We start from the raw sequence: 13788 nt of genomic DNA on the forward strand, positions 1-13788 counted from the left end.
TATCTTTGCAGTCAAGCCATATATGAGAGTGATATTAACATTTTACTTGAAAACACGGACAAAGGAGGATTTAAAAATAAAGTGAAAACTAAGTGAAAACTGTAAACTGTAACTTTGCTAAATGTAACGTATCGATAGCTGTAATTGAATTATTTATACACAGAGCTTTTCTAACGTTTGCATGACATGTGATACCTGTCTATTCTATAGCTGTAAACGTAAGGTTTAGTTACCCTTGTCTATATAAAAATGTATACTACACTGGTGGTATAGAAATTTGGTATTGAGCTCGTTCAGTTTTTGTCGCTTTACTATCACATTCAGTTTATTTGTTTTATTGTACATCCACTTTAAAATACATTTGAATGTCCCATACCATTGATGTAAGAAGCATTGTCCCATACCATTGATGTAAGAAGCATTACCCCTTTTCTGAACTGCTTAGAAGTGTTTTATGCTGGTACAAAGTATAGAGTACACTATTATTCATACCTAATAATGGTTGTCAGAAATGTTGACATCCACGTGCACGTTGACAAGTCTTCAGTTAAAGGACAGTTTTGCTGGTACTTAGGAAACATTTATATGCCAGGCTTTAAATTAAGGTCAGTTATTAACATAATTCATCTATATATGTACATAACCTGTCTAAGTCTACATCAACATTAGTTGCTGTAAGCTGTCTACACCCACAACGATATCCGTTACTGTACTTTGCAGGTAAGGAGTTTGTAACTTTCTTGATGTCAAGTCCATTTTGACAGGTTTGAAGGTTTTGTCAAAATGGAATCATATTTTTATGAAATTTAAAGTTCCTCACATTGAAGGGTGAAATAAGAAAGAGGCCGCGAATGAATAGTTGTTGAGGAATAATAACAATAAATAAAGGAATAGCCTGAAAACAGAAAGACTACACATATAGCTCTCTCTCTCTCTCTCTCTCTCTCTCTCTCTCTCTCTCTCTCTCTCTCTCTCTCTCTCTCTCTCTCTCTCTCTCTCTCTCTCTCTCTCTCTCTCTCTCTCTCTCTCTCATTCAATATTAATATATTGATATTAATTTGATTTACCAGATAAAGATTATTCATTTATTTATTTATTTATTTATTTAATTACAGATAATTTTGTCATACCAGAATGAGATTTGTGAAGAATTTCCTAATTATCCTCTGCCATGTTGGCATAGTAATCTGTCAGGACGAAGGTAATGTATTTAGTCCACCTACAAATATTAAATCTTTCAAATACTTTTTTTAGAACTTAAAGACACAAATTACATACACCAGGAATAGCAAACATTACAGACAGGACAGAAGATTTCCCCACTTAAATATCATCTCAAACAATTTAGACAACACCTTATGAACGCGGAACACAGCAAGCTTTATCAATTGGACATGGTCTTTTCCTGATTTGAGCTTACACTTCACCTCAAACAATTTTGAGGAAATCATATGTACACGAAGAACAAAGAAAACAGGAAGCTGTATATACTGGACATAATATTTTTATTCCATTTGTATATCTTGTTAATCAAGGAATATGGTTATTTTTTAATGATATGATAGTAACGACACCTCAAAGCTTTTGAAGTGTATATGTGACGTGGTATCAATATTGCATTTACAGGTCCTCAGATGTTAGGTGTCAACTGTGATAATAGGGTAGTTAAACGAAGCCATGTGAATGGTAAATGGTTTAAAGTACAGGGTAGTTGTTGCATCGAAGCCATAGCAGTTCTAAATGATGGGACGTTATTAGGTGCCGGTGAAGACAAGATGTTATACACCAAGAAATCTCCAAATGTTGGTGATTGGGAAGGACCGATTGACAACAGCTGTTGTGTTAGAGATGTCGCCGTCATGCCCGATGGCAGAATTCTTGGTACGACTCCTGAGGAAAAGATGGTTGTCCGTGCTGACTTAAATAGCGAGTGGGAGAAAGTCGATAAAAGTAAAGGCGTTAGGGCGATAGACGTATTCAGTGATGGAAGAATACTCGGTCTATCTAAAGGCAGTTCTCTAAAAATTCGAAAAGGAGTGAAAGGAGATTGGAAGTACCTGGGTGGTGGTGGAGACCGTGATGTCAGGGATATCGCTATACAAGCTGACGACAGCGTAGTTGGTGTTGGAAAAAGCAGAAAGGGCCTGTACTTCCTGAACGATGAGAAAAAGTGGGGCGACATCAAAGAGAACAGTGACTGCGTTTTATCCATTGTTTCCACTGGCATCCTTATCGAGTAACCATAACATGCAGGGAAGATGGACCACCACTAGAAGTTATTACCAGTAGCATATGTATACTCTAGATTAACTATTATAATCACACTGCTGGGTAAACTAAGTATTTGGTTAGGGTTATTTCGGGTTATGTCTCATATGTTTAGGTACGTTGAAGACTAGTAATTCACAAAAAAAGATGAATTTGATGATTTTGGGGGTAATTTCCAGAAAATGAACTCACCATTTTATTTGCACATTTGTCCTACAATTGACATACATGCAAACATATTATAATGTGATATATATACGCCCCTAAATATGATATGGTAACGTGCTAGCATATTTTATCGTACCTTATGCGAATTTAGCCTTGTTCGTATATTCATTATTCCCAAAAGGCTAAGTTGTGTTCCCTGAAAACCGTGAAATAGTCAGTGTATGCGTCATGACTGGTTCATAAACAACGTTATAAAATTTCAGTATCTATAATCCTCACGGCAACAACGATTCTTTCCATTGCAAGAATAGTTTCTCTTCCACAAACTCTACCAACAAACTGTTAAAACATGGCCATGAAATAGTTAGTATACTGCCAACTATTATTGTGATAACATATACTGGTTGTTGGTGTCCTAGCATGAAGGACATATTCCAATGAGACTCACATCAACATTTCAATATTTATCCCAACAAATATATTGAACTCAATTCTAAAATGGGCTTACTGAAGGGATCGTTTTCATCGTGGCTATAACGGTGGCGAGAAAACTTGGCATCGAGATATTATGATCAGATGAGTTGTCGCCATGAAGATTAAAATGGAAGCATATGGCTTTGGTATCACGATTACTTCAATTCTTCTGGATTGTCATTTTAATATCATAAACAGATCGATGACGATTTACATATTGTACCCGATCACATAAAAGACACTATGGCGTATCTGAGTACTAATAGAAACTACATAATGTGAAGACATTTCTCAATAAAGACGAGAAGAGAAAGAACAATTCAAGTTCGGAAGATTGGGACTGGTTCCAGAAGGAACTGGGAAAAGGGTTACATTGATAATACCATATCGATCTGGGAAGTAAACTCACGAATCAAACCTTCTAGTCAGAGTCTGTTTGAGCTATTTCTGGGTACTTGTTTGTTATCTGTACAAGGGTGACTAGAGTGTACTTTACAGTTGTGTGGACGTTTGCTTCGTTGTTGGGTATATCGGGAAATACTAGGGTAGTTACAAGAACACACCAGGCATCCATTGAAATTGCAGCACAACTGCAAGTAGCCCCTCTCTCTTGACACATGAAACATACGCGGTGTCGTGTAAAACAGGACCTTTGCCATGTGAAACATAATCTATTTCATGCGGAAAATAAAATACATTTGCCATGCGCAACATAACAGTTGTTATGTGCAACTTAAACTTTATCATATTTGCCATGCTCAACATAACAGTTCAGTTTTATGGGCAACTTAAACTTTGTCATATTATGCAACATATACTTTGTCATGTAATAATTAAAACGTTGTCATGTGAAGCATGATATTTTGTTAAGCTAACTTTATCATGTCATGTCATGTGAAACCTTGTCTTGTGAAACATAAATTTTGTCAAAAAACATTATTATTGTTCATAAAACACTTTCGTAATGATTTGAACGGGAACGACCGAGCATAAAGTCTCTTTCTTTGGGTATTTGCTGATACTTTGCAGTCTGTAATTGATACCGAGATGTTTATGTTATCGACGGACTGTTGATTTTGAAAATAATCTATATTGCTATCTTACGAAATTCTTTGTTGAAATAGTAGATAATAAATCATATGATGTATGCTATCAAACAGTTGTGAATGTCTTTATTTTTAATAATTGATGCTATCATGGTATTTTCATTGTCTGTACCCGAAATACAGTTTGAATGTGGATCATCTCGATGACCATATTACGCACTGATGTAACACCAGTATATATGTAAACGTGGGGGGAAGTTGTCGGTTTGTTGCGTGCGCGCACAGACACACACACACACACACACACACACAGAAATAGAGACACAGACACATACATACATACATACATACATACATACATACATACATACATACATACATACATACTTGCATACATACATACATACATACAGACAGACAGACAGACAGACAGACAAACGCACGCACGCACGCACGCGCGCACACACACACACAAACACATACATACATACATACATACATACATACATACATACATACATACATACATACATACATACATACATACATATACATACATACATACATACATACATACATACATACATACATACATACATACATAAATGAATAAATAAATAAATAAATAAAGCCATAGAGTGGTATAAGTATATAAAGGGGAGTGATCGAGTGTAGATAGATAGATAGATAGATAGATAGATAGATAGATAGATAGATAGATAGATAGATAGATAGATAGATAGATAGATAGATAGATAGATAGATAGAAAAATAGACAGACAGATAGATAGATAGATAGATAAATAGATAGATAGACAGACAGACAGACAGACAGACAGACAGACAGACAGACAGACAGACAGACAGACAGACAGACAGATCGATCGATAGACAGACAGACAGACAGACAGACAGACAGACAGACAGACAGACAGACAGACAGACAGACAGACAGACAGACAGACAGACAGACAGATAGATAGATAGATAGATAGATAGATAGATAGATAGATAGATAGATAGATAGATAGATAGATAGATAGATAGATAGATAGATAGATGCTAGCTTGTATTTTATACTGTAGTGTGTGCATTGTGTTATTATCATCGACATTTAATGCAAAGGATTCGAAGCTACACTTTTTATTATACCCGATTTAAAACCTTTACAATATAGAGTTAAAATTACATGCCTTTATTTTTTAAAGTCATCCGTATCCTGTGGATAAACCGGCGATTTTGTGTAACTGTACGCATATGTATCAATGATACAATAAATTCAAACTGTTGCTGTACTATACCTCTGGACAAATCGATCCCTAATTTACAAATACAACGTCTTTTTATTGGTATTTTAACATTTTTTATTGTTGGTTGTCTCATGGAAAGAATAATACTCCAGGTACTACTTGTGCAACTTTACATCAACAATGTATCTATTTTGTAATTACACTTATGTAAGGTTTGTTTAATATACCCTTCACCATTTGCTTGACAATCTAGTACGCTAATTATAGTGATGTCGACTATTCTACTAGGACTCCAGCCGATGCTATGGACATGACACAGCCGCTGTTTTCCTTCAGCGCTCCCCATTTCTTGTTCTCGTCCAGAAAGTACAGGCCCTTTCTGCTTTTTCCAATACCAACAACGGTGTCATCAGCTTGTATTGCGATATCTCTAACATTTTTATCACCACCACCACCTAGGTACTTCCAATTGGAATCAATATCATCACGAATTCTCAAAGCACTGCCTTGAGTTAGACCAAGTATACGTCCATCACTGAACACATCTATCGCCCTAACACCTTTGCTGTTTTTACATGGCTCCCAATTACTGTATAAATCAGCACGGATAACCATCTTTTCGTCAGCTGTCGCACCAAGAATTTTTCCATCTGGCATGACGGCGACATCTCTAACACAGCAGCTGTCTTTAATCGGTCCTTCCCAGTGATCACCAACATGTGGAGATTTCCTAGTGTATAACATCTTGTCTTCACCGGCACCTAATAACGTTCCATCTTTCAGAACTGCTATGGCTTCGATACAGCAGCTACCTTGTGCTTTAGACCAATCGCCATTCACATGGCTTCGTGTAACTACCCTTTTGTCACAGTTGACACCCACCATTTGAGTACCTGCCAATACAAACAGTATCACCAAACTGTAACAATAAGTACTGTCATGTCAGAACTCAAGGCTCCGTATCTGTTACTCTTATCACTTAATGACTAGCGCCATCTAGTGGTCATGTTTTACACAGTTTTATGGATACAGTTACTGTCTCTTCCCAGGCATTGCACAGAAGCTTGTTTATAATGGTATACAAGGACTATTATTGATGTTATTACCAAATACGAGGGTATGTTCTACTCATTAGGAAGAAAATGGTGTTGTTTTTATTTGAGAACGTTCTAACACCCGTGTCTCTCTGTTTCCGTTGTCTCTTATTATTTCTTACTCAAATTCTAATTTAGTACTATTACTAGTATTTCCTGGTACACCCTTTTCTAATTTCCATCATATTCGAAAATGGATACAATTGATTTCTTTAATTTCACACAACTATAAATACGAAATCAAGACAAAATGGGTTTTATAAGAGAGCCTTTAGCCATAATTAAGGCTTGCTCATTAGATGTCGTAATATTAGATCTAACAATGTATAACGTTAAGTCACAGACAAGTAGTGTGGTTAAATCTATCAGACTGAGATTTGAATCGAAACTATAAATGTAATCCAATGGTAAAAAAGTAAAAAAGTACAAATGCCAAAATAAATATACATACATACATACATACATACATACATACATACATACATACATACATACATACATACAATGATGAATGCATGCCTGCCTGCCTGTCTGCCTGCCTGCCTGCCTACCTACCTACCTAGCTACCTACCTAGCTACATACATACATACATACATACATACATACATACATACATACATACATACATACATACATACATACATACATACATACATACATACATACACACACACACAGACAGACACACACACACACACACACACACACATACATACATACATACATACATACATACATACATACATACATACATACATACATACATACATACATACATACATACATACATACATGATTTAATAAATAAATAAATAAATACATCATTAAAATACAAAATAGACCACTACAAAAATTCAAATATGAATTAAAAATATTGCGATGATTCTATCGTATGTTTCTTTTATCATACAAAACCCGTAATGTTGGCTTAGGATTGGAGGCATGATTCCAAATGGCCAGGTGAAAAATAGGGTTATTTCGTATTTCTAATTTTCATAAACAAAATAGCAAACAGTTTACCGTTACTCCAAAAAGTTAAAAATGGCAGCGTTTATTGAGTTGCATATTAACAGTAGAAACTCATCAATGGGACATCATAATTTCTAATTTGGAAATTACCCTTACCTTTAATTCCTCATTTCCTCTTAGATGTCATTAGATTTAATAACGGATTAATCTAGTGTTGACAAATAAATAACTTAGAAATACATTACCTTCGTGAAGACATGTCACCGTGGCAATAAGGAACTGGAGGATCACAGCAATTTTCAAGTTTACGAATTCCATTTCTACTGCTAAAGGAGTCTCGAACAGATTGTATATCTGTTGGTTACAAGAGAGTAATTTTCATTAGTATTTTTTTTAAACAAGTACTGCAGTAAACATAATTTTCTTTCCATTATATGTTTCCATTATTGATGCATCCTCCACATTTCCTGAGAGAGAGCAGGGAGGTTCTCAACAACAAACGTTACAGTCCCAAGATCAACATAGACAGGGGGCATGGTACCGAACTTCCAAACATCTACAATAGGCTGATCCTACCTCCACCTAGTGGTCAGCTGTAACTATGGAATTTGGCAATCTGATAGGAGTCGTCGACCAAGACAAATCGAAAGCTTAATGCTAAAACCTTTGAACTGCTTGTGAGTTATAACTTTTGTAAATCAGCAGCGGCAAAGTCAATGAACATTGTTGGTCAACATTCAATATTCTTTAGGTGTGGGGTTAGCATATAATAATCCTTCTACGTTGTCAGGAACTCAGAAGATTGTTAGCTCTGCAATCATATAAGTACAATTGTATTTCTTTGTGTTATCGAAAAAAATCGCCCTTAGGCACAGGGGACAGCAGGCATGTAATTGATTGATCGATCGATTTATTGATTGATTGATTGATTGATTGATTGATTGATTGATTGATTGATTGATTGATTGATTGATTGATTGATTGATTGATTGATTGATTGATTGATTGATTGATTGATTGGTTGATTGATTGATTGATTGATTGATTGATTGATTGATTGATTGATTGATTGATTATTTAATTGAATGTTTAATCGATTGATGTTTAATTTTTCTGGTGAAATAAAACCTATTTTTTTGTGAGATATTGACCAATTGAGTGATTACTCTTTTGGTGATATAAAACTTTTTTCCTTCTTTCCCTGGCTAGGTTTCCGAGTTTTCTCTCTTTCAGCTCTCTTTATTGATTAAATAAAGACATCTTGCCCATTCTTTTCCTCTTATCTAAATTAAAACACCCTTAAATCTTATAATTACCAAGGCACCGGTAACAGAAACAATTTGCTTTATCTCCTATCTTCTGAGAGATTATATATATTATGGTCATTTATTGTATATACAATTTCTTAATGTCACAGGTTCCAGCAATATTATCTTTTCTCAGGGAAGGGGCATGGAACAAAAAAGCAGTTAGTCTTTGCATTGTATCGTTATCATCTGAAAGCGTTATCTCTATACACTGATCATAAGTTTTAACAGAGTAAAAAAAATATTGTGAAATGCACTTTTTACGATATTGATTTAAAAAATTGATATTTCAAAAGAAACTGGAACTCGTCCTCAACTTCAAAAAGGTCACAAAGTGCACAAATACGATCAATCCTATATTGATCTTCCTACCAGATTAAATTTTCAAGCAAAGAGACGAGCACCTAAACCGTGCCACCATCATGCGGTGACAACCTAATTTAAAAACAAATAGATAGTAATAAAAGTCCTGTAATTATCAAACGTTGACATCTCACTGTGCCATTTTGAGGACAGATACACTTTAAATCTATGTACAAAATTTTTACGAATACATTGACATTTTGTACTTCTTGCGCATTCCATACATTACAATACAATACAATACAATACAATACAATACAATACAATACAATACAATACAATACAATACAACTTTATTGGTCCTTGTCAGGAAATTATAGTGTCTGCCATAAAACAATTTAAACGAGTAGATAAAAACAATAAAACGAGTACATAAAAAACAAGACTTCGATCACAATCAAAACACGTACATAACCAGGATAAAAGAACGACGATAACTCGATTGCTGCTGGAATGAATGATTGCTTATAGCGTGTTGTTAATGTTCTGGTGCGTGGTAGTCTGAGTCTGCCGCTTCTTTCTATACGTCGACTGTTCTGGCCTAAGTGGGTGTGTGTCGTCAGCTTATATTGTTCCCAGTCTGTCTGTAATTTGTCAATAAATGTCTAATATCCTAGCCCACGTCTTTTAACACGCACACACCTGAGTTCTAAATCTGGTAAAGCATTTTGTAACACCCTTTTGGATATCTGTAACATGGCGTATTCACCCAATATTTGACACAGCGTTTGGCGGTTACTAGATGGAGAGGGTACCTTCCATAGACACCAACAACGGCACAGTTTGGGGCATTACTTGTTACACCTAAAAATAATCTATAAGCAAGAAGCCGCACCCTTTCTAATGGGACCTAACTTTGGAAGCCCCAAACATCAGAGCCATACGTAAGGATTGGTACAATCATGGTTTCAAAGATGTTCAAAAAATGTGTCATATGACGAGACAGACAGACAGACAGACAGACAGACAGACAGACAGACAGACAGACAGACAGACAGACAGACAGACAGACAGACAGACAGACAACAGTCAACTATGCGTTAAATATTTCTTACCTCAAAGACAGTTAGTGGTATTTAATGGCGATGTCGTCACGATCTGGTTACACACAGAAAAGTTATGGTTTTAGGTAAAGTTTTGTGGGCATTATATAAGTACAGGTAAACATATCTATATGTGAACATCGTGTTAGAACTCGTTAAGTGACAGAACAATTAGTGAAAAGTCGCCAAATTTCCAGTACAGTGCACATTGTGTACTGAAAATAACTCCCATCACATTTTGCCTCGGATGTATAATTATGAGTAATGTTATATGGACCTTCTATTTGTCTTCAAAAAAATATCCATTTTTCTCTAATACATGGTGTTTAGAAAGTATTCTAAAACTGAATAAACTTTCAGAAATATAAACTAAAAACACAGATGTACCTCTTAGGCCAGAAAGAAATGAAAAGGTTGTTCAACGGGCCCAACCTACCCATATTGTGGGCATTTCATTTTTTTTTGGTGATGGTCAATATATCTTCATGACATGCGGGCTTCACGTGTCAGTAAAATGCACACTTTGTTTCAAAATTAAGGTGATTTCTTTATATTTTCTGAATAATACAAGTGACATTTGAGTTAATTCCAAATTATATAATCTTATACTGTGGCTTACTTGGCTCTGACGATGCATACAAGAGTGAATTGAGATTAAACTAAGCTGTTCCAACGTACACTAAAAGGAAGGAGCAAATATTTACGACCATGGGAAGGGGGCTGAGCAGTCATTGGGCCATCTGAAAGTCTTGTAATGTGTTGCCCTTTATTCGTGTTTTTTTGAAACCAAATTAAACTTCACCAAGTTATTTACCAATTCAAGTGCACATCCGCAAAATATCTTTCAGCTTTGCCACAACAAAATACACTTCATAAAATACACTTCATAGCCATATAATATGTGCTGTGCAGAGTACAATTGTCCCAATTCTGGTATTTCAATACCATATTAAAGCATTGTCAGACTTTAAATTATGTCTATGGTTTGATAAATGTATGCCTCTAAATCTCCTACTTTGTCCTTATTTTCAAAAAAAATTCTATTTTTTTTTCTGACCTTACATGTATTTGGATTAATCAAAACGATACTATCCATGATGTCACAGTAGCGACTCTGAAACTCATATTGTCACGATAGTCGAGTTTTTCTGAAGTACAGGATGGGGGAGGGACCTCAATTACTGGATAAATAAGAAAGAACACACACACACACACACACACACACACACGCACGCACACACACACACACACACAGTACATACATACATACATACATACATGCATGCATGCATGCAGGCAGGCAGGCAGGCAGGCAGGCAGGCAGACAGACAGACAGACAGACAGACAGACAGACAGACAGACAGACAGACAGACAGACATACATACATACATACATACATACATACATACATACATACATACATACATACATACATACATACATACATACATACATACATACATACATACAGATGTCACAGGTTTAACGGTCTAATTTCTCCCTAAATTAAAACATGAAACACTTATACAGCGAAAATGCTTGTACGAAAATATGCTTAATTCAATGAACTTAGAATACACTTGAAATTTACTGATGGCTAGTTGTGGCAAACAAAACTGCACACAATGTTCGGTGTAAAATCGCAGACTTGATTGGGACACGCTGTCGGCATTGCAACACACACAACTCATGGATGAGATTGTCAATTGTTCACGAATGCAAAGTTCAGTTCCAGACAATGTCCATAACCTGCCAACAACTGTGTGACTGGTCAACCTTAAGTAGCTGACCCCGACAAGAAACTTTACTAAAATCATCATTTTTGTGACACATATCAATCATCATCATCGTCATACATGTAGCAACACGTGGCAAATAAAATTCTGGTCGTAAATTAGTAAACAAGTGCAAACAAGTTGTTCTCCTTCCCTCTTAATGCAGACACGATATGCACAATTTTAAAATAGGTTCCTTAAGCCTGCAATAAAATTGTTACCTAATTTTTCACGCGGACCCTAAACGTTTTATTACGTATTCGAGAGAGAAAAAAGTGATAAAATCGCGAAAATTGTGAACTCTCGCATGAAATATAGTGGATGCGAAAAACTGACATCAATCTAAAAAGAAAAAATTGATATAACACTGTTCGTCCAATCTGTAATGGCTGTACATCTGATGAGATGAAACCAATAACACAGAGACCATATGGAAAACAACGGAAAACATAACTACCTGAACTAGACAATCACATATGAAAAATACATATAAAAAAGAAATAAAAACTCTACCTACCCCACCTATTCTAAAATTGAGCGTAATCGGAGCCACACATTTGTTTTTGTTAGGCCTTATACACGTACTTATTCGGCCGAACAGCTGAATCGACAAACCACGATTGACGGGCTGATGATGGGCAAACGTAAATAAAAACGGTATAGCCATAGCATAATGAGGTTGTGATCATGCAGACATAATTAATCATCATAAACCTTTATTTCATAAACTGTGTTTACTCTCATTTACTGTGTATACGTGGAGTATATACAATTGTGACCATTTCGCATATAGGAAAACATAAAAGTATTATTCTTATCCTAGCTATAGTATTTTGTATTTTTCTGAGTTACAAACCAATTTTAAGCGTTTATGTGTAGTTTTTCGATGGAATCCACACTTTTATTCCATGTTAACATTATTAAATTCAAGCAAGTTCCATTGTTCACCTATAACATAGTCATATGTGTCTTGGCGGGATAGGTGACTACATGTAATTTCTATGGTCTAGATGAGTAACATAGTCATAGGTGTCTTGGCGGGAAAGGTGACTACATGTAATTTTTATGGTCTAGATGAGTAACATAGTCATAGGTGTCTTGGCGGGATAGGTGACTACATGGTAACTTATACGGCCTAGTTGAGTAACATAGTCATAGGTGTCTTGGCGGGATAGGTGACTACATGGTAACTTATACGGCCTAGTTGAGTAACATAGTCATAGGTGTCTTGGCGGGATAGGTGACTACATGTAATTTATACAGTCTAGATGAGTAACATAGTCATAGGTGTCTTGGCGGGATAGGTGACTACATGGTAACTTATACCGTTACGGCCTAGATGAGTAACATAGTCATAGGTGTCTTAGCGGATAGGTGACTACATGGTAATTTATACGGTCTAGATGAGTAACATAGTCATAGGTGTCTTAGTGGGATAGGTGACTACATGTAATTTCTATGGCCTAGATGAGTAACATAGTCATAGGTGTCTTGGCGGGATAGGTGACTACATGGTAACTTATACGGCCTATAGATGAGTAACATAGTCATAGGTGTCTTGGCGGGATAGGTGACTACATGTAATTTATACGGCCTAGATGAGTAACATAGTCATAGGTGTCTTGGCGGGATAGGTGATTACATGGTAATTTATACGGCCTAGATGAGTAACATAGTCATATGTGTCTTGGCGGGATAGGTGACTCCATGTAATTTCTATGGTCTGGATGACTAACATAGTCATAGGTGTCTTGGCGGGATAGCTAGGTGACTACATGTAATTTATACGGCCTAGATTACTAACATAGTCAGAGGTGTCTTGGCGGATAAGTGACTACACGGTAATTATACGATTACTGCACTGTTCATTGCTTTAGGATTTGTTAGATCTAGTCAGCTCTGGTATAAGACATTGTAACATTCATCAACCATAGTAATAATATCTTTTGTATTGAGTCGTTTTATTGAATTTCGCTTTTTATTGAACACATTGAATATGTTCCCCACAACAAACACATAAATTGACACC

General features: G+C 35.8%; 1 long non-coding RNA gene across 1 annotated transcript; it reads left to right on the forward strand.

Moving 5' to 3' along the window:
- The first annotated feature begins 678 nt into the window (after positions 1-678).
- Positions 679-1728, forward strand: LOC144432512 (uncharacterized). Its single transcript, XR_013480726.1, has 3 exons — positions 679-720; positions 1116-1201; positions 1627-1728. It is a non-coding gene; the product is annotated as an uncharacterized LOC144432512 (long non-coding RNA).
- Positions 1729-13788: the final 12060 nt, after the last annotated feature.

The sequence above is a fragment of the Glandiceps talaboti genome, chromosome 3, assembly GCF_964340395.1.
Source record: "Glandiceps talaboti chromosome 3, keGlaTala1.1, whole genome shotgun sequence".
Lineage (NCBI taxonomy): Eukaryota > Metazoa > Hemichordata > Enteropneusta > Spengelidae > Glandiceps > Glandiceps talaboti.